Here is a 21,013-nt window from a genome sequence, read left to right on the forward strand (position 1 = left end):
TGAAGGCGTGGTATGACCACAACGCTCACCCGGTGGAGTTGGAGCCTGGCCAGAAGGTGTGGGTGATCGAACCAGGAGAGCTTAGTGCCCTTCAGGATCGCTGGTCAGGACCCTTTGAGGTGTTGGAGAAGAAGGGTAAGGCTACCTACTTGGTGGACCTGAAGACCCCTCGTCAGCCCCTGCGGGTGCTGCATGCCAACCGCCTCAAACCCCACCACGAGAGGCCCGAAGTCATCTTGATGATGGTGACTGACGGAGGAGAGGACGTGGAAAGCGAGCCTCTCCCTGATCTGTTTGCGTCTCAAGAAAAGGATGGGTCGGTGGAGGGAGTGATTCTCTCCCCATCTCTAACTCCTGAACAGCAGGAGGACTGTCGCCAGGTCCTGGGGCAGTACTCTTCGTTGTTCTCCCTTGTCCCGGGTAGGACTCACCTGTGCGTCCATGACGTGGACACAGGAGACAGCCCACCTGTGAAGTCCAAGATCTACCGGATGTCAGACAAGGTGAAGGCCAGCATTCATAGTGAGGTCACTAAGATGCTGGAGCTAGGAGTGATTGAACCTTCTAGCAGCCCCTGGTCCAGTCCGGTGGTGTTAGTACCAAAAGCTGCACCACCGGGTGCCCAACCAGAACTGAGGTTCTGTGTGGACTACCGGGGACTGAATTCAGTGACAAAAACTGATGCTCATCCGATCCCTAGGGCGGATGAATTAATTGACCGGCTGGGAGCTGCCCAATATCTAAGTACCTTTGACCTTACTTCGGGGTACTGGCAGATCTCTTTGACTGATGGAGCAAGGGAAAGGTCAGCCTTCTCCACGCCCAATGGCCACTACCAGTTCTGTGTGATGCCCTTTGGGCTCAAGAACGCACCTGCCACGTTTCAGCGCCTGGTAAACCAGATCCTCACCGGGATGGAGAGTTTCTCTGCTGCTTATCTGGATGACATAGCCGTCTTCAGTAACAGCTGGGAGGATCACTTGCGTCACCTGCAAGCTGTTCTCCAGGCCCTGAGACAAGCTGGATTGACGATCAAGGCCAGCAAGTGCCAGATCGGGCAGGGGTCGGTAGTGTACCTTGGACACTTGGTGGGTAGGGGAACGGTGCAACCCCTCCAGGCGAAGATCGAGGCCATCATGGCCTGGGAACCCCCCAAGACACAGACTGAGGTCCGAGCATTTTTGGGCCTCACGGGATATTACCGCCGCTTCCTGAAGGGGTACGGTACCATCGTAGCCCCCCTCACGGAGCTCACGTCCAAGAAACAACCTCGACGGGTAGTCTGGACGGAGGCTTGTCAGCAAGCCTTTGAGAGATTGAAGAAAGCCATGTGCGAGGCCCCGGTCTTAAGGGCCCCAGACTTTTCCAAGAAGTTCATTGTCCAGACAGATGCATCAGAACATGGCATTGGGGCAGTGTTATCGCAACTCAACGAAGAGGGTCTGGATCAACCCGTGGTCTTCCTATCCCGGAGACTACTTCCCAGGGAACAGAAGTGGAGTGCAATAGAGCGTGAAGCCTTTGCAGTGGTATGGGCTCTGAAGAAGTTGCGGCCATACCTGTTTGGCTCGCACTTCCTGGTTCAGACCGACCACAGACCCCTTCGTTGGCTGATGCAGATGAAGGGGGAGAATCCCAAGTTGTTGAGGTGGTCTATTTCCCTACAGGGGATGGACTTTCAGGTGGAACATCGGCCTGGAGTGGACCACGCCAATGCAGACGGTCTCTCAAGGTATTTCCGCCTTAGTGATGAGAACTCCCAAGGGGTTGGGTAGCTCTCCCCACTTTCAGCTGGGGGGGACGCGTGTTAGACCTGTCAGCCCTTTGGGTGGTCCCTCCTCATCATTATTTATTTTGTCCCACTTTTGCCTCAAACCCTGTTTGAATTTTTCCTTTTTGGGAACCACCAGACTTTTTCGTGTTGCTACAGATTCAGGGAGCCATTTTAGCTAACCCTGAAACTTCTGTCTGAGGGCTTGGAGCACAAAATGGTGGCCACCTGTGACATCACCAGCATCCATTGGAACCTACCAGCACCTTCCAGAACATTCCAGAACTCTGTGACAGTTGGAGGCGGTTTAGAATGTTGGGAGGTTAAGACAGAGTGTTGGCAGTTGGAGCTGGCAGTTGGCACCTGACTGGTGAAGAGAGAGCAGCACAAGAGTGAAGGAGGAAGGAGTGAAGCAGCAGGGGTGGAAACTTGTGCCTGGAGTGGGGTCCATAAACCCACCCTTGATACTTGTCCCTACTGATGGATCCCAGCCTGTAGCCCTGTGTGGGAAGAAGCCAGAAAAACTCATCCTAAGGACCTGGACAGCAGGAACAGGCCTTAGAAACAGAAAGCAGCAAGATCCTGACCTGGAAACTGGTTTCCCTGGAGTCCGGCGTCGAGTAGCCTGAGACCTGGAGCCCGAGGTGGAGAAGCGGCGCTGACTGAGGTAGCAGACGTCGTACCCGGAGCTGCCTGAGGTCGTGAGAGGGCGCCGACGGAGGTCGTGAGGAATACCAGAGGTCGAGGAGGAAGTGAACCGAGGTCGAGCGAGCGGCGTCATCGGAGGAGTGAAGTCCGCCCTCCGGAGTCGTCGGAGACCGAGGTAGAGGAGCACCGGAGGTCGGGAGTGAGGATCGCACTCCGGAGTCGCTCGGAACCTGAGAGGAGGAGCACCGGAGGTCGGGGGTGAGGATCGCACCCCGGAGTCGCCGGAAGTTGACATCGAGGCCAGGCCGGCCGACGTCATCGGAGCCGAGAGCGCCATCGGACCGGAGCCGCTCGAAGTCGACATCGAGTAAGAGACTGCCGACGCCGTCGAATCGGAGGTCGAGATCGAACCGAGGCCACCGACATCGGACCGGAACCGCCTACCGGCGTCGTCAAAGAACGGACATTGTGCCGAGGCCGCAGAGACCGAACCGGAACCGCCTCACGGCGTCGACACGACTCCAGCGGCGTCGGAACATCAGAAAAAGGGCAGTAAATGGAGTAGAGGGCGCCTAAGGCCCTGTGGAGACCTGAGAGACTGCTCTAAGGGGCTAGGGAGGTGCTGAAACCAACCTGACTGTGCCTGGGGTGAACTGGGACTAACCTAGAGAGGTTGTGTGGAGAGAGAAAGCCAGGGCACTGGTATTCCCCCCTTTGATCTACCTCAGTTTAGGCCTCAGCCTTGTCCCAGCCAGGGAGTAGCCCCCCCTCAAGCCTTCCACAACCCTACAAGCTGTGCCTGGGCCAAATCAGCCCTTAGAAATTGAAGTCATCTGATTACATGAGTGTTGCTGTATACTTTTAATAATTTATTGGGGGCACTGTATTTATTGAGTTTTTACCTATTTATTGCTTCACTATATTTATAGGTCCACAGGACTTGATGGTGTACAATATTTATTGGTACAGTATTTATTGCCTCAAAATATTTAATTGCCTGTATTACCTGCACTGATATTTATGTCCCTTGTATTTATGATCATCCCTATTTATTGAATTTTCAGATAATATTTATTTGACCTGCTCCATTTAAAATTTGTATATTGTGATTGACCTATTTATTTTCCCAATCAGCAACTAAGAGAAAAAGATAAAGAAACATATTTTCATAATTTTTACGGTGTAGTCGTTTTTGGAACGGATGCACGCATGATTATTGTAGGGGTATATTGTACGCTTAGCACGGTGCCTGATTCCTGACCACTCGAGCCAAGCTACCACAGTGTGTTCGGGGAGTCCACCACCACCCTGCGGAGTGGGAGTGGGCTGTTTCCAACACTGCTCAAAGAAGATAAGGAGCACTCGGTGTGTTCGTTTCTGCTTTAATTCAAACAAACGCATTGTGGCAGGAATTCCTTTTTTAATGTTTCTTAATTGAAAGCAAACAGCGCGCCGAATTCTGATTGTTTCAAATAATCCAAGCTCATTCGAATTGGCTGCTTAGAATAGTGAGCCGTGACGGAGGACTGCATGATCTCTCGTGAATGTCCGTTTGCATAGACGCCATGATGGTACAGTGTTTATTGCTCTTAAAATGATGGCCTCTAATATATATTCATTCACTGGAAAAAAAACAAAGGTTAAAGCGACATTATAGTTAGGTGAAAATTTCAGTGACAACTTAATGTTTTGCACAAAATAAAACACAGAAATTCACCAGTTATAGTTACTTATAGTAACTATAGCTCATGCCCTAATGTAACTATAATGCGCACACGTCATGCACAGTCTTGTTCTCAATAATGTAATTTTAAATGTTGCTGTGATGTTATAGAAGGTCTTGAGTGATGTAACGTGTGGGATAATTAACTGTGCATGGCGAAGGCGCGAGTAATAGTTCTCTCTAGCTACTATAACTCGTGCTCTTAGGTAACTATAAGTGAATTTCTGTGTTTTTTTTGTTCAAAACGTTACACTGTCACTGACGTTTTTATCTAATTATAACATCCCTTTTTGCCCCAGGGACCCCATCCCTCAGGCCAAAAACATTTACATTAATAAAGGGGGGTGCACTGCCCCAACCCCTAGCCCAAATGGGCCCCAGGGACCCCTTATCCTGGGTCCATTCAGTAATTATAGAGGGGGGCACCTGGCCCATCTACCAAACCTTAAAAGAACCTCAGAGACCCCATCCCACGGGGTCATATAGTAATTATGAGGGAGGGGCGTGCAGCCCACAACCCTTAAGAGGGTCTCGGGCCCCCATCCTTGGGGCTAAAGTCTAATTATAGGGGAGGGGGACATGTGGCCCACCTACACGAGCCTTAAGTCGCCGCAGGGATCCCATCTCCCAGGGCCAAACATATTTATATTATGGGGGGGCGTTCATGGTCCCGCTCGCCAAGCCCAAAAGTGGGCCTGTGGACCACATGCCTGAGCCTATAAAGGCTCCGGGGACCCCATCCCACGGGACCAAACATATTTATTTTAGTGGAAGGGGAGAGTGGCCCAATGGGCACCCAAATAGGCACCAAGGACCCCATCCCCTAGGGCCATAATTTACCTATAGGGGAGGGGGGCATTTGGCTCCCTCCCTGAGCCTTAAGAGGCCCCGGGGACCCCATCCCCTGGGTTCAAGCATATTTATGATGGAGAAGGGGGCTTGTGGGCCTCCTACCCAAGCCAAATGTGTACCGGGAACTCCATTACCCTGGATTATAAATTTCCTATAGAGGAGGGGGGCATAGCCTCCTTTCCCCTGCCTGAAGAGGTTTCGGGGACCTAAGAACAGGTATTTTAGGGAGTGGGATGCGTGGCTCCCTCCCTGAACCCAAATGGGCCCCCATACCTTGCAGCCAACCACTAATAATAGGGGAGGGGGTGAGTGACCCCTCTCCCCAAGCCTTAACAGGCCCCAGGAAATCAATCACCCGGGGCTTTCGCAGCCTAAGTGGGTGCCCACCTGGGGCTCCCACAGAACATGTCATTGGGACCTGCCGGGGAACCCCAAGGTCTCCACTAGCTCCCAGCATTGGGCGGGAGCTGGCATTCCTCTTGCCCTGAGAAAGGAGCTGCTTATGCTCAAGAGCGTGGGCAGGGAAACAAAAGTCTGCTCACACCCGGCTGGAGCATATTTAAAACTGGAGCATATTTAAAACTCCCACCAGATGGGAGCAGATACGCCTTCCATGCCCACACTCCTGCAGGATGAGAAGGCATGTTTGCTCTCAACCGCAGGAGCAAACATATGTTACCCTGCCCTCGCTTCTGCGTCAGAGTCAGTCAGCAGGCTCCAGGGAATATGGTCCCCGGGGCCAGCTAAGGCTCGAGGAGGCACTACCCACTTATTCTTTCTCCCCAAAGGATGGGGCCTCCAAGTCCAATGTTGGCTCAGAGAGAGGAGCAGCGTGCTCCCCCAACCTCTACAATAAACTGTTTGTCCCCAGGTGATGGAGTCCCTGGGGCTCCTTTGGGCTCAGGGAGGGGGGCTCCACGGTCCCCTCTCATTCAATAAAATGGTTGGCCACTGGGGATGAGGTCCCTGAGGCTGCTTTAAGCATCCGGGAGGGTGCTACATGTGCACCTGCCCTATTTTTACAAGTTGGACCAGGGGGATGGGGTCCCCTGGGGCCAAAATGTGCTTGATGTTAGTGGGCCTCACTCAAACCCCCTCCCCAAATATGGTTTTAAAAAATGGTCAGTCTCCATTTCCTTTTTTTGTCGCGATCCCACAGGAGTCCAGCAATATTGCGGCAAAAACGCCCAATTGTTTTGTTTTACTTTTTTTTTTTTTTACTTGTTTTGCACCTGGGTATTATTTTTTATTTTATTTATAAATTTTCTTAACATTTTCAACCAATAAGGGAATCAGCATTTGTGTAGGCATATAGATCACAAGTATCGGGATCAGCACATTACATCAATCTACCATGGACAATGTTTTTTGTTTTTTTTAATTTTTAAAGACCTTTATTGAAAGTTGCACATCAAGTTACATAAGTAAAAGGCAAATATGCAGCAATGTACAATGACAGAGAGATAAGATTGCATCTGTAACATACATCGTGAAGACATATGTAAATGAATGACATACATCTAGAACAAAGAGAGAGAGGTAGGGGCTGAAGTGGGGAAGGCATGTAGAGAAGCTAGAGGCTGACGGAGCACCGACCTAAAGGGGGCAACGGGGAGTCAACAGCTCACAGCAGGGGAGCAGCGCGTTCTACGGGCCAGTACCGGTGGCCGCCGTGGGTGAAGCGCCGGCAGGGAGCGTGGGAGAGGCCGCAGGGGGGATGCACTCCGACGGAGGAGGTGGGAAACTAGGGGGCCCCAAATATCATGTGGTCGGCCAGCTGCCGGTGTCAATTTGAAAAAATAGGAAAAGAGCGCGTGGCAATGCACAGCGTCATCGAGCCAATCGCTGACCCCAGGCGCGGGCCTACGACCCGAATGCATGGCGACTGCGGCACGCAAGAATGAGTAACATGGCGGTAAGGCAGTGAGAGGCATCCGGGCAGTGTTTCACGAAGCCCAAGAGGCAGACCATCGGATCCGGGGGTACAGAAGAGGAGGTAATCTCGGTGATGGTGGTACACACCTCGCGCCAGTACGCGAACACTCGGGCACAGCCATGCCAAGTGAGAAAAGTCCGCCCCAGGAGCCGAGCAGCGTAAGCATCTGTCACTGGGAACGAGTCCCATTCTGTAAAGCTGTGCAGGGGAGCGATATATTCTGTTTAAATATTTAAAATGAATAAAGCGCAGGTGGTAATTAGGAGCCAACCGTTTAGTCTGCTTCCACAGTATAGCCAGTCCTCTGGGGAAAGACCAGTGCCCAGATCCACGCTCCAAGCCAGGTGGGCTCGATCAGCCGATACGGGGACACCGTCAACGTGGTTGCATAAAGTCTGGAGACCAGTCTGCGAGGGGATATTGAAGTGTAAACCAGGTCAAGGCAAGCCATCGAGGGAGGGGGCTGGGGGAAAGTGGGGTGCAGCTTCCGGCACAACGCCCTGAGTTGATAATAGAGCATCTCATCCATCGGGCCGGAGTCCGCTGGAAGGGAGAAAAAGTTGCCGTCGGGGTAGAGATCAGATAACACGGTCAGCCCTCGACTTGCCGTGCGTTTAACCGTCCCGGCCGTGTGCAATGTGAGAAAGATCGGGTTGTAGGCAATAGGCATGGCATTGGCGGAAAGCAGGCGGGAGCCACAATATTTCCGGAGACCCTCCCAAGCCAAGTCTCGACATTGTCAAGCTCCCCGTTCCATGGACAATGTTAAAAGAGCAGGCAACAGTATGATAGCAGTAAAATATAAAAACAAATTTAGCAGAGCGTTACAGTGCAGGAAAAGACATCAATCAACATTCATGGTAAGCAAGTAAGAGGTTAATGGACCCCATATTTCACGAGGTTTTGAGCACGGGGAAATTCTTCAGCGTAGCAGGTGAGTTGATCCCGACAGTATACCATGTCTTGTAACCATTTATTTTAGAGTTTTTATATAGCGCTGGCTGGACCCGGAGGTATCAGAGCACTTTACAGGGTACAGCTCGTTACAGTGAGAGAAAACAAGTTACAGCATCAATGAATAACAAAATAAAAGAGTGCTTAATAAGGCTGATATAAATACAAGGTAAAAACTGAAATAACAAAATTAGCAATATTTACAGCATCAAAAATAAGGAAGATGGCAGGTAAGAATAGGCATAACGAGGTTTGAGGTAGCACATATCATGTAAAGCAAGTACTAGGAGATAATCGTTGAAAAAACAACTAAAGATGTGGAGGGGTAGGTTTAAGACGCAGGAAGAGACCCCCAATATTTATTGAGGAGGTGAGTTTTGAGATCTCTTTTAAAGTTGGTGTAGGAAGGGTTGCATCGTAGGTCTTTGGGGAGGGAATTCCAGATGTGAGGGGCATTTCCGGAGAAGGAACAGCATTGAGTGGATTTCTTTTTTAGTGGGGGTGGGACAAGGAGGAGGGCATTGGTGCTTCTAAGGGGTCAGGTGCTTCCTGCTTTTCAGCGTTTATTGGCGAGGTAAGGTGGTGCAGTACCGTCAGACTACTTATGACCTGTGTCCAAAATGTACCAACTTTCGGACAGGACCACGCTAAATGTTGGAAATCTGCATTTGGTGCGCTGCATCTTACACAACTGGCAGACTCTCTTAGACAATATTTATAAAACTGAGCAGGTGTATAATACATTTGATGTAAATATTTAAAATGAATCAATCTAAGATTGCCGTTTGCTGTTAGCTGTCCAGTCAGCCTGCAGCAGTCCCTCCAAACCTCTTCAGACAATGGTTCAGAGAGAGTCGTATTCCACTTGTCCAGTGACCCCCCCCCCCCACCTCGTGGCTGTCCCATCTTTCTATGAGGCGCGATATAATCGTGTGATAAGCTGGGATCTCGACAGTGTTGTGTAGATGAACTGTAATGGCCCTAGGGTCTGTGGGTACAGTGTACGCAAAGCGGAGCGCAACCTAGTGTATATGAATATCCGCATTACAGCATTCTTCCCATCCTCGAGGAATGCTGGGACCTCTACAAATTTCTCCCCTTGAAGCACATCACCCATCGTGTGCATGCCTACCTCATTAAGGACTTTAAGCGCACCAGTTTCACTGGACACTGAAATTGTAGTATGGTGCAAGAGTGGCATATTTGGCATGTATAGCGGCAATTTCTGTGCTCGCCTCCCAAGTTTCTGCCATGCGCTGGCTGTGCATTGCACCGTGTCTATCTCCCCCTTTTCAAATATAGAATGCGTGTTTACAATCATAGCTTTAAGCAGTATCGGATGCACAGCACCTGCCTCTACCGCAACATGACAAATGTAGGCCGGAGCCTGTTGCCAGTAGTAGGCATAATGCGCCTGCGCGCAGAGATAGTATAGCTGTAAATCTGGAACAGTGAATCCACCCATGTCATAGGGAAGCGTTAATACTTCCCATTTTACTCTCGTTTTTTTCCCTCTCCATGCAAGTGTAATCAGTAAGGAGCGAAGCGTAGCAAAGACATGTTGCGTTAGACGAACAGGAATATTCATAAATAAATATAAAAACTTGGGGAGTACAATCATTTTTATCAGTGCTATCCTGTCGGCAAGTGACAACCACAGTTTTATCCATCTAGCCACTTGGTCTTCGAGCTCTGTGATGGCTCGCCCATAATTAGTTTGGACAACCACCTGTGAGTCCCTGGTAATCCGTATCCCCAGGTATTTTACAGGGTCTGCGCTCCATTCCAGCGGATAACCTAACTCTATCCATTGCATGCTACTGGTCAGGGGTAGGACAATTGATTTAGCCCAGTTTATACCTAGCCCGGAACACCATTCAAACTGTATATATTCTCTGATAAGTTGTTCTAAATAGGTTTCGGGGTCATGAACGTACAGCACTAGGTCATCTGCATACATGGAAACTTCTAGAGGTCGCTGATAAAAGCGCAGTGCTGCCTGTGTATACCGCTGTCTTAAGATGCATGCCAATGATACTAACACCACAGCAAATAATAGGGGCAACAGCGGGCATCCCTGCCGTGTACCACGTTGTATCTTAAATGCTCCCGACGTCTGCCCATTGACCCTCACGGCGCTGTAGGGTCCGTGTATGATAGTTTAATCCAGTTTGTAAAAATAAAGTGCACCCCCATGTGGTGTAAGACTGTAAACATTTATGTCCAGGAAATAGAATCAAAGGCCTTAGCAGCGTCCCAAAGGACCGAAACCGCAGGCAAAGTCGGTTCCAACACATGCAGCACCGCAAATAACATACGTAAGTTATGTGACGTAGATCGAGTAGGTACAAATCCTGATTGATCAGGAAGAACCATTACAGGGAGTAGCAGAAGCAGTCGTTTAGCTAGCACTTTTGCAAAAATTTTAACATCGGGATTGATCAATGATAGGGACCTATACGATTCACAACTGTCTGGCTCCTTTCCAGGCTTTAACAATGTTATAATCAGCGCTTCTCGTAAGGTGGCTGGAAGACGCTGTTCTTCGTACGCTTCCATATACATCTCATGAAGACAGGGGGCCAATAGGTCAATGTATTCCTTATAAAACTCTGCTGGTAAGCCATCTGTGCCTGCAGCTTTCCCATTCGGCAGCGTGGTGATGGCCTCCCGAATTTCAACTATTGTTATTTGATGCATTAGAAAATCTTGCTGCCCACGCGAAAGCCATATAAGCGCTATATCGTCCAGGTATTGTGCTATATCTGCCTCCCCCGCCGACTGCCTGCTTGCATACATTGCCTGATAATACTGCATGAACATGTTAAGGATACCTGCTGTATCATAATGTACATTGTCATCCCCTGTGATAGTTTTAACTATGAAATTCTTACCCCATGGCTCTGTAATTCTGTTGGCTAATGCCTTCCCAGGCCTACCACCTTCACCATAGTACCTGGCTTTCCATCTTCGCGACATGCGACGCACTTGTTGATCTGCCACATCATTATACTCTGTTACCTTAATTCTAATATTTGCTAGGGTAGCGGCGTCCACTGCGGTTCCATACTCACGCTCCTGGCCCTAATTCTTGTTCCAGCTTTCTCATAGTGCCACGTAGTGACTTAAGAACCCCTGCTTGTAGCCCTATGCATGCGCCCCGTATGGTCACTTTGAATGCTTCTCAGATCGTCCCCACACTCTGCACTGGCCCTCTGTTATGCAGAAAGTAGCCTGAGATAGCTTCCCTAACCCCTTCACAGAAAACCTGATCAAGTAAGGAGGAAGACTGTAGACGCCATTGAAACTGCAGGGGTGTGTGCGTGGGTATGGACATGCTGAGCAAAACTGGAGAGTGATCTGACAAGGTTTTAGGTATATGCTGGACATTAGTGGTCCATGTATTCACATCATTCGTGACTAGCCAAAAGTCAAGGCGCGACCAGGACTGATGCACATAAGAATGGCATGTACCCTTTTTCAAGCCAGGGTGCCGCAATCTCCAAATGTTAATCAAACCCAAGTCCCTCATACCACTAGTTACAGAGTGCGCTGCTTTTTAAAGTGTGAGCTCTGCTGAGGTCAGGCGATCTTCCTCAGGCACCAATACAAAATTAAAATCACACCCACATACAACTGCCGTGGGAGACAATTTGTGTCTTTTACCCCATAGCGTCTCATAAAATACAGGCTCATCTGTGTTAGGCCCATAGATGTTTGCAATTGTCACACGTGTACCACACAATATACCCTGCACCAGTATGAATCGCCCCAATTCATCTTCTTCCACATGCATGGGTTCAAAGGGGATGCCTTTTTTAATCAATATCACAACTACCCTCTAGTGGCCACTGCAGATGCTGCGTGTTTAGTAAGATGAGTTTCTTGCAGTAGTGCCACTTGGGCATTGTGTCGATCTAAATAGGCTAATACTTGACGCGTTTTCTTAGGGTTATTGAGGCCTCTAACATTCCATGTTAACTATGATATTACATTATTCTTAATTCCTGCCGTTCCGTTCACCGTCCAATACGCTAGAATGTCGTCTCGTGTTACCTGATCTTGTATGTGCCAATAGCAACCATTGTTGTGTACCCAACTCAGCTCCATATGCGTATAGTTCCCCAACTGCCTCCCCACCCACCTCACGGATACGATCACCGGAGACAGGACGTATGCCTGAGCCCCGCTGCAATTTATTTGTAACTTGGAATCCAATTAAGGAAATTTACTGTCATTCCTAGAGGAAACAGGACGATCGCCTGCGTTCCTCCATCTGTCTTCCTTGATACTAGACGGAAGTTTCACAACACGACCGCAATCCATCATTGGAATTAATACGCTACAGGAGATCTTTGCTCCTGGATGAACATTCACTCAAACGACGAGTTCTTTTACACGTCCCATAAACAACTGTGGGCCTTTTTAGGCTGTCACCCCTTCTCTTTGTCTTGATGAAGACCCGCATTGACTAGACAGTAGTGCGCTTCAAGGGTTGAAACGTCGACATACACCCCGGACCAGTAGAAAGATTCTGCATAAAGACCCATTCACTCAACCTGCAGTTCTATTCATTTATCTGTTCTCTGGCCTTCCAAAAAACTTCACGATCACCTTGTATATATCCTGCACCATCACCACATCACATCACCGAGCACCACGTGTCACTTTGTCACGAAATTTCCTACTTGTTTTCGTGTTTTGGCAGCCATTTAATTCAATCTGGGTACTTATAAATGACGTAATTTATAAAACCTTGAATACCCTTCATGGTCTCTTTGTGTGTATTATTTGGGTTCTGATTGCTCTTTCTTGTAAATAACACAGAGAGTACTTCAACAGTGTAAAGAAATTATTCATACCCGACAGAACCAATTGTTATCTTTGTATACCACTGCCCAGGTTCTGAGGGATACTGGGTTACCCCATTGCCTTTTTGATAATCCCCACCCCAGCATATTCCTTATACCACACGTGTAATGAACATGTTAGAAAACATATGAGTGCATTTTCAGCAGCATAGTAAGCATAGACCACACAAAATACACATTGCAATGCTAGCAGTCAGTCTCTCATGTGTATCAGTTTGTATTCTGGGCGTTGCTCCCAACCGCACATCACTATGTAGCTCACGTACCCAGTCCTTGGCGTCTGTGTCGTTGCCGGCTGTCCTGGACGATTCTTGCCGCTCGATCTGCTGCACGTACTGCATGGCTTCCTTTGACGAAGACCTTAGCCTTGCATGCATGTTGTATTTGTAGCCGTGCTGGATACAAGCATTGCATATTGAATTTTCAAAGCCTGCAGCAGCTTCTTCACAGGATGAAATTCTCGTTGTGCTTGCTGTACAGCCACCGTGAAGTCAGGGAACAATGCAACCTGCATGCCTTGATAAGTGGTAGCTCCTTTTTCCCTAGCCAGTCGAACCACAGTGTCACGGTCACGATAATTGAGTATCCTGGCAATAATGGGGCGCGGCGGAGCACCAGGCACAGGCTTGGGTGCCAGAGATCTGTGAGCACGCTCCACAACCAGCATGTTTGAAAATTGTTCGGCCCCTAGCATGTCCTTGAGCATGTGCTCAACATATAGCTCCATTGTGCCCGTATAAGTGGACTCAGGCACCGATGTGATCCGCAAATTGTTACGTCGTGATCTGGCTTCAAGATCTTCATTCTTTGCCTGTATCACTGCCAAGAGTTTTTCCATACTAGGGCATGATGCACCAACAACCTTCATCTGGTCTTCAGTAGCAGAGATGTGTTGTTCCGCTTCAGAAAACCGCGAGCCTTGTTTGTCAAGCTTCGCCGCCATGTTATCCATCCGCAGATTAAGGTTATCGATCTTGCTATCAATGGATTGCAAACTTTGTTGCATAGTGAGCATCATGCGTTCTAGTTTGAAACTGGCACCTGCCTCCATTTCCAACTCAGTATCTGAGGCAGCTGGTGTTTGGGATTTCGTGAGCCGCCGGGATTCAAAGTTCAGTTTAGCCTGCTGTTTATCTGTTTTGCCCATGGTTTTCGTGTCATTTCGCGGACAGATCCGCCGATGTGTTTGCCAAATTATCGTCGTCTGAGTTTCCCACGGCCCACTAGCGCACCGCACGAGCAGGAATTTTCAACGGAAGAGGTGCACTGTTGCATAAGCAGGCGGCGCGGCCCTTCATATAGAGCAAGCCACTAGTCAGGCGGCTTTCACCAGGACCGTGCGGTATAGTCCCCCTCCAATCGGTGTACGAGCTACCATGCAAGAGCAATTATTGCGTCCGTGGTATAATGTGCCACCTCCCACAGTTGAAAACTGGTGGCAAGCAGTGTCGTAGCCACGATGGATTGGCAATTAAATGTTGCACAAGGCCCCAATTAGTTCATAGTATGGGCTCCTAGCCTCTCCACCACCATATCACACCATAGCGTATGCTTACTCGTTGTGCACTGTAGTCAGGTGCCAGGAAGGAACAGCATTGTACCACACCGTCACACCCAGCCTGTACGATCCTGATATATCCAAGATAGCTGCCTGTGAGCCTGTAATTCACCCACAGCTGTCCAGGCAAGCAGGTGGTTTCACATCAACTGCCGTCTGGCAATCCCAGAATCACTCTTAGCCGATGGATAAGGTCGTGCTTGAATAAGCTCCACCGTACCAGAAGCCAGCAAACAGGCCTGCCTATCGCAGGGCGTTTTCAGGTCTCTTAAATAGCTATGACTGCAGAGCTCATCTACTAGATCGCGTCGGCCACACTGCGCGGCGCCGCGTTGCCCTGCAGCCAGGCCGCTGGGTCTCAGACCACTCTAGGTCGGGCCGTGAGGCCACAAGGCAGCAATACGATGTCACGGCGTCCGCATCAACAGTCCACGCACAGCCACACAACTGCCAGGATTGCAATGATGCAGCGGAACAGCACAGTAAGTAAGGGCTAGCGGCTGTGCAGCAGGTTACTACGGATGTGTCTGTGGGCAGCCGCTATGGTTGATGCCACTCCAGGCCGACACCGCACCGTCCTGGGTCTCAATGTCGCAGCTAAGTCATGATGGTGCCCATCGCAGCATCCACTCGCTCCGCGGCACCCACAGGGCTCGTACTTGAGTCGATGAAGCTGTAGGACAACCCAGCAATATACATCTCCCTCCGCTACACCGCTTGAATGCCGAGGCCGCAGCGGCCGCGTATCACACCCCACCCCCCGATGGTAGGCCGGGTCGCCTGTGGGCTGCGTATTGCGGCGGCAATACCTTACCACGTCTCTTCAGGAGAAGGGGGATTCAGGTCCGACACAACCGTCTGCCGCCAGAGCACTGGAGACTGCGATGCCAAGGCCACAACAGTATTTACAGCTCCGCAAGACGGCCTGGGCGAAAGGAATTTACGGGAGCCACCATGTTGGCCAATTCCCATTACTGACGAAAACAGCCCACGTAGTTCTTGGACGGCGATATAAGAGCAAGCAATTCGTTCCTCACATGCTGAGAAGCCAGTATATGATTGTGTTACCGCTGGAGGGTGGTGATTATGCAGGATTTTGCCGGAAGATTACCTCGACCAGCAGAGCAGCACTAAAGTGCAGCCATTTTGCTTTGGGCTCTCTAGCGCCCCCCTTTTTTTGCACCCAGGGTTGGTCCCTCTGGGACCCCTCCACAAGTGCCAGGGGGGCAGGCTATCCCTAGGTGCCCGATTCCTGTAATGGATGCAGCAACATTTTTCTTCACAGCAAGTCTCACATGGGAGTAATTGGCTGAAGGGAAGAACATTTTCCTGGGACAATCAGAACGCTCTAATTTTTAACTTGGGCCTCTTGTAAAAGTCCTTCATACCCAATCGTCCAGATATACAAATACATTTGGAGCTTAATATCTCCAAAACTACTGAATGGATTTTCACCAAATCACAAAAAGCACACTTTCTGGACCAAGCTTCAGCTTCCTGACAAATTTGGTGTAGTTCCATTTTTCTACTGCTTCTTAAAAAGTCTATGGAAAATGCCTTGCGATTTAGCATTTTGGGACTCCCCCTTATTTTCTCGTTCCCACATGACGGATCACCCCGAATCTTTCTATTCACAAGACTTGTGGTAATGCTGGGTGGAATGAAGTTTGGGGCTCCCCAAAGATTCCAGAACTTTCAATCATAGAAATATGAGCAAAATGTGTTTTTTTAACTAAAGTTTGAGGTTTTCAAGGGATTCTGGGTAAAACACCTGGAGCGAGCCATGCAAGTTACCCCACCCTGGATTCCCTTAAGTATGTTGCATTAACAGATGTGCAGGTTTTCTAGCTTTCCCTAGGTGCCGGCTGAGCTACGACCCAAAATCCACAGCTACCCACTTTGCAAAAACAAAAAAAAGGTCAGTTTTGAGTAGAAAAATGTGATGTCCAGGTTGCGTTTTCTGCCCTTTCCTGTCCCAGGCACTAGGCCTGCCCACACAAGTGAGGTACCACTTTTATCTGGAGACTTAGGGGAATGCTGGGTGGAATGAAGTTTGCGGCTCCAAGCAGATTCTAAACTTTTCATCACAGAAATGTGAGGAAAATATTGTTTTTAGTCCAAGTTTTAGGTTTGCAAGGGATTCAGGGTCAAATAAACCTGAAGAAAGCCACGCAAGTCACTCCACCCTAGATTCCCCTATGTATCTAGTATTATAAAATGTGCAGGTTTGCTAGGTTTCACTATGTTCTGGCTGAGCTACACACATTGCAAGAAAAGGGTCAGTATGAGTAGAAAAATATGATGTGTCTACGTAGCGTTTTGGGGCCTTTCGTGTCGGGCAATAGGCCTACCTACACAAGTGAATTACCATTTTTATCAGGAGACTTGGGGTTATGCCGGGTGCAAGGAAGTTTGTGGCTCCCTATAGATTCCAGAATGTTCCAGAAATGTGAGGAAAATTTGTTTCTTAATCAAAGTTTGAGGTTTTCAAGGGATTTTGTGTAAGAAAACCTGGCACGCAAGTCACCCCACCCTGGATTCCCCTAGGTGTCTAATTTTCAAAAATTTAAAAGTGTGCTAGGTTTCCTTAGGTGCTGCCTGACCTAGGGCTCAAAGTCCACAGCTACCTAAATTGGGAAAAAAGGGTCAGTTTTCAGTGGAAAGATTTGATGCGTCCATGCAGCAGTTTGGCTTGTTTCCTGTTATGGGCATTACGCCTACCCAGGGCCGGCTTTAGGGCAGTGCGACAGCACTGGAGAGGGCGCTGTAACCTCAGGGGGCACTGTGTTTAGCAATATTTTACGATAGGAGAGATGAGGGGCACTTTTGCAGGTGGTAGGGAGAGAATCTGAAGAGGCGGTCATGGGATGTGGGGGTGCCAAAAGTGATTGTCGCATCAGGTGCCACCAGCGCTAAAGCCTTGGCCTACCCCATACATTAAGGGTAAAACTTTTATTGGAAGACTTATGGGAACATACAATAGTAGAACATTTTTTATTATTGTTACATTTCACTATATTGTGCCTTCCAAATGTAAGCCAGTGTGTAAGAAAGAAGACACTTTGAATCACATGCAACTATGGGTGCCCACAAATTCAGAGATGTGCATATAACCACTGCTGCTAAACTACATATCTCTGTCCATTTCAGAAATACATAGGTTTCCTTGATACCCATTTTTCACTCTACATTTTCCCCATATTAATTTAGGACTCGAAAAACTCTAAGTGTTACTAGACCTGCAGGCCAAATGACTTAAATAATCTACTCAACCAAATTATAATGCTCTTGACCCATAAACCTGGGCAAGTATTTTAATTCACTGAGATGCCATTTTCTTGAGCACATATGAGAGCACCTTCAAATACGCGAGTTCAGCATGTCTGCTGTACAGAAAACTCTTTTGTTTGATTTAATGGACTAAACTTTTGTTCATATATAATACACATCTAGCCACATATAGGATACACATGACCGCTGACTTGCCTCAGTTCATTAACCACATTGTCGTCAGTGCGGGGGCAGGAATGTTTCTCAAATCAAGTTTAAAAACTGCCACTTTTACCTCCTGAGCCTGAAACAACACGATTACAAATCACGGTCAGGGCCAAATTCCTGAGCAGAGAACATCAGGGTAGGATATACGAACTTGGTGACAAAGCAGGGAAATGGATAGCCTGATTAGATAAGACAGACTGGGAGAGTAGACTAGTCCCCGAGCTTAAAGACGATCAGGGCCTTTCCCTGACTGAACCACAAGACATAGTAGACAGATTTGCCCCCTATTTCCAATGGGTATATACCACTGTGACTCCACATACTGAGGAAGAATCGCAAGACCTCTTACGTGACATCAGGCTCCCTTACCTCCCCGTAGCAGATCGCGATTTTATAGACAGCAATCTGACCACAGAGGAGATTGTACAAGCAATATGTGCTCTGAAGACGGGCAAAGCTCTTGGACCAAATGGTATCCCCATTGAGCTATATAAACTGAAGCCTGATACATTCACTCCGCACCTGAAATCTATGTTTGAGGAATCATTAGAATGCGGGGTCTTACCGATGGACCAGAGAATTGCAACTATAGTCACTTATACACAAAGCGGGGAAACTTCGTACTGAGTGTGCCTCATACAGACCAATTTCCCTCCTCAACGGCAAACCAAAAATTCTGGCCAAACTACTGGCTACCCGATTACTTAAGGTGATAAGTACCGTGATGCATCCGGACCAATCGGGCTTTATGCCGCGCAGAAACACGGCCCTGAACTTGCGAAGGGTTCATGGTGTGCTGGGCAGGGCCTCAACAATACAAGAATCAGCTGTGGTCGTGTCACTAGACATGAGCATGGCTTTCGACACGGTGTAATGGCCGTATCTCTGGGCTATGCTGGCGAAACTGGGATTCGGACCAAAATATATGCAGTGGATACGTCTTCTGTATCGTGAACCCCTAGCGCAGGTTGTAGTCAATAATAATAAACTGTCACGCACGTTCCCACTTAGCCGCGGAACCCTCCAGGGCTGCCCGCTTTCACCTCTCCCGTTTGTCCTCGCTCTGGAGCCGCTGGCGGCTTGGATCGACAGGACCGAATGATACGAGGGCTGAAATGGTCCCCCGGATAGGAAGACCGTATTTCGCTTTATGCGGATGACATTTTACTCTATTTGGCCTCTCTGTCGAAATCCCTGATAGTGGTTCTAGATATCCTGGCAGCGTTTGGTAGATTCTCTGGATCTGCAGTTAATTGGAGTAAATCCTTGGTATTCGCCCTCAAGGGAGATCCCCCTATCCCCCCCAGAAACTGCCCAATTTAGGTCAACACGACGGGATTCACATACCTTGGCATCTTTATTTCTCAGGACTCCTCGGTCCGCTATGCCCAAAATCTCCTCCAGCCCCTGAACATACTCAAAAAAGACATCAAAAAATGGAAATCGCTTCCCCTCTCCCTACTGGGTAGAGCTGCATTGTTTAAAATGATGTGTTTGCCCCGCTTTCTTTATGCCCTGTAAAACCCTCTTGACCCAGTACCCTTACAATATTTTAAAGAAATAGAGGACCTTCAAAGAGAATTACTCTGGGATGGTAAACCACGTTTCGCCTTAAATAAATTGACCCTAAATTGGTACGATGGAGGCATTAGCCTTCCAGATATTAAAAAATATTACTGCGCTGCGCACTTAGCCGCGATGAACCATAGCACCTACGGACGGAGCGACGACCCAGGCTACGCCATGGACAAATGGCTCCTCCCTGGAGGAAACTCTAACAGGTCGCTCTATTCGCGGCCCAACAGATATATTTTGACGGGCCCTACCAGGCACTCGGTGCGGATCTGGCATGATGCAACCAACTCTCTTGGGTGGGGACGTAAACCAACGTTGGCTACCCCCCTTTGGGACTCTGAATCGCTGGGCAGTCTATGGAGAACAAAAGGCTTTGACAGATGGGACATCATTGGCATCTCACAAATCAAAGACCTCTGGGGGGGAAGGGGAGTTAAATCCTTTAACACACTCCAAATTGAATATGATTTAGCAGACACGGAATATTTCCGTTATGCCCAAATCCTACACTCACTCCGAATGCTCCTTCCAGCAGGCACGACCCCTCCCGAAGCCACACCCATAGAGGACAGAATCCTGGATGGCCACCTTCCTGAAAAGACGATTTCCCTAATATACAAAAAGCTAATAAACAATATGACCGATTCCCTTCAGGCGTTAAGGGAGAAGTGGACGGGCGATGGGATTGAGATCAATGATGAAGACTGGCAGGTAGCAGTGTCGTCCCCTAGAGTAGTCGCTATACCAGCCCTCCTTAGACTGGTACAACTTAAAATCCTCCACCGAGTGTATATCACCGGGCCACGTTTAGTCCATATGGGAGTAACTAACAATGGAAATTGAAGAAGAGGGTGCCGCCAGTTGGGAACTTTTTTACACATCATTTGGGAATGCAAGTTTGTCAGTAATTTCTGGCACAAAGTACACAACACAATATTTACAGTATTGCATACCCGTCTTTCACCTGAGGCAAGACGCTGCCTCCTCAACATTTGGGAACCCACAGACCTTAATACTCACCAGACACAGTGGGCCACCCTGGGATTCATGATGGCGAAAAGAAACATTGCTCAAATGTGGGGAGCAGCTAAACCACCAAAGCTAGAGGCCAGGGAAAGGGATCTTGATTGGTGTATGTTCAGGGAGAAAACGGCATATGTCGCTAGAGGTTGCCCCAAAAAGTGGGTACGTATCTGGAGCCCTTGGAATAGCTATCGGGGTGAAATCTGTCCGCCACCTGAATGCCTTGAACCGTATGACCCCCCTTCCCCGTGATGTTCCCTTCTCAAACTGTAATGCAATCCTTATCTACCACACGTTGTTGTTGATTACTTCATTTATAGTGGCCTCTGTATTGTATATATGAACCGGATGCTTGTTTCAATAAAAAGCAATGTAATTTTTTTTTCCAAAACTGTCACTTTTAGTAAGTACATAACTAAAGCATAAAGTAGCAGCACACTGTCATTTGCAATCAACAGATTTTACATTGCAATGGCCACAGAATTTTCCACTGACGTGGTTTGAAAACTATATAGTGTACGACGTCTGGAAATCGAGTTTCTGCAAATATGTCATCTGCACATCAAGTAAAGTGTTCTGATTTGTTTTGCTCCTTTGTAAATAT

The sequence above is a fragment of the Triturus cristatus genome, chromosome 1_1 (assembly GCF_964204655.1).
Source record: "Triturus cristatus chromosome 1_1, aTriCri1.1, whole genome shotgun sequence".
NCBI classification, from domain to species: Eukaryota; Metazoa; Chordata; class Amphibia; order Caudata; family Salamandridae; genus Triturus; species Triturus cristatus.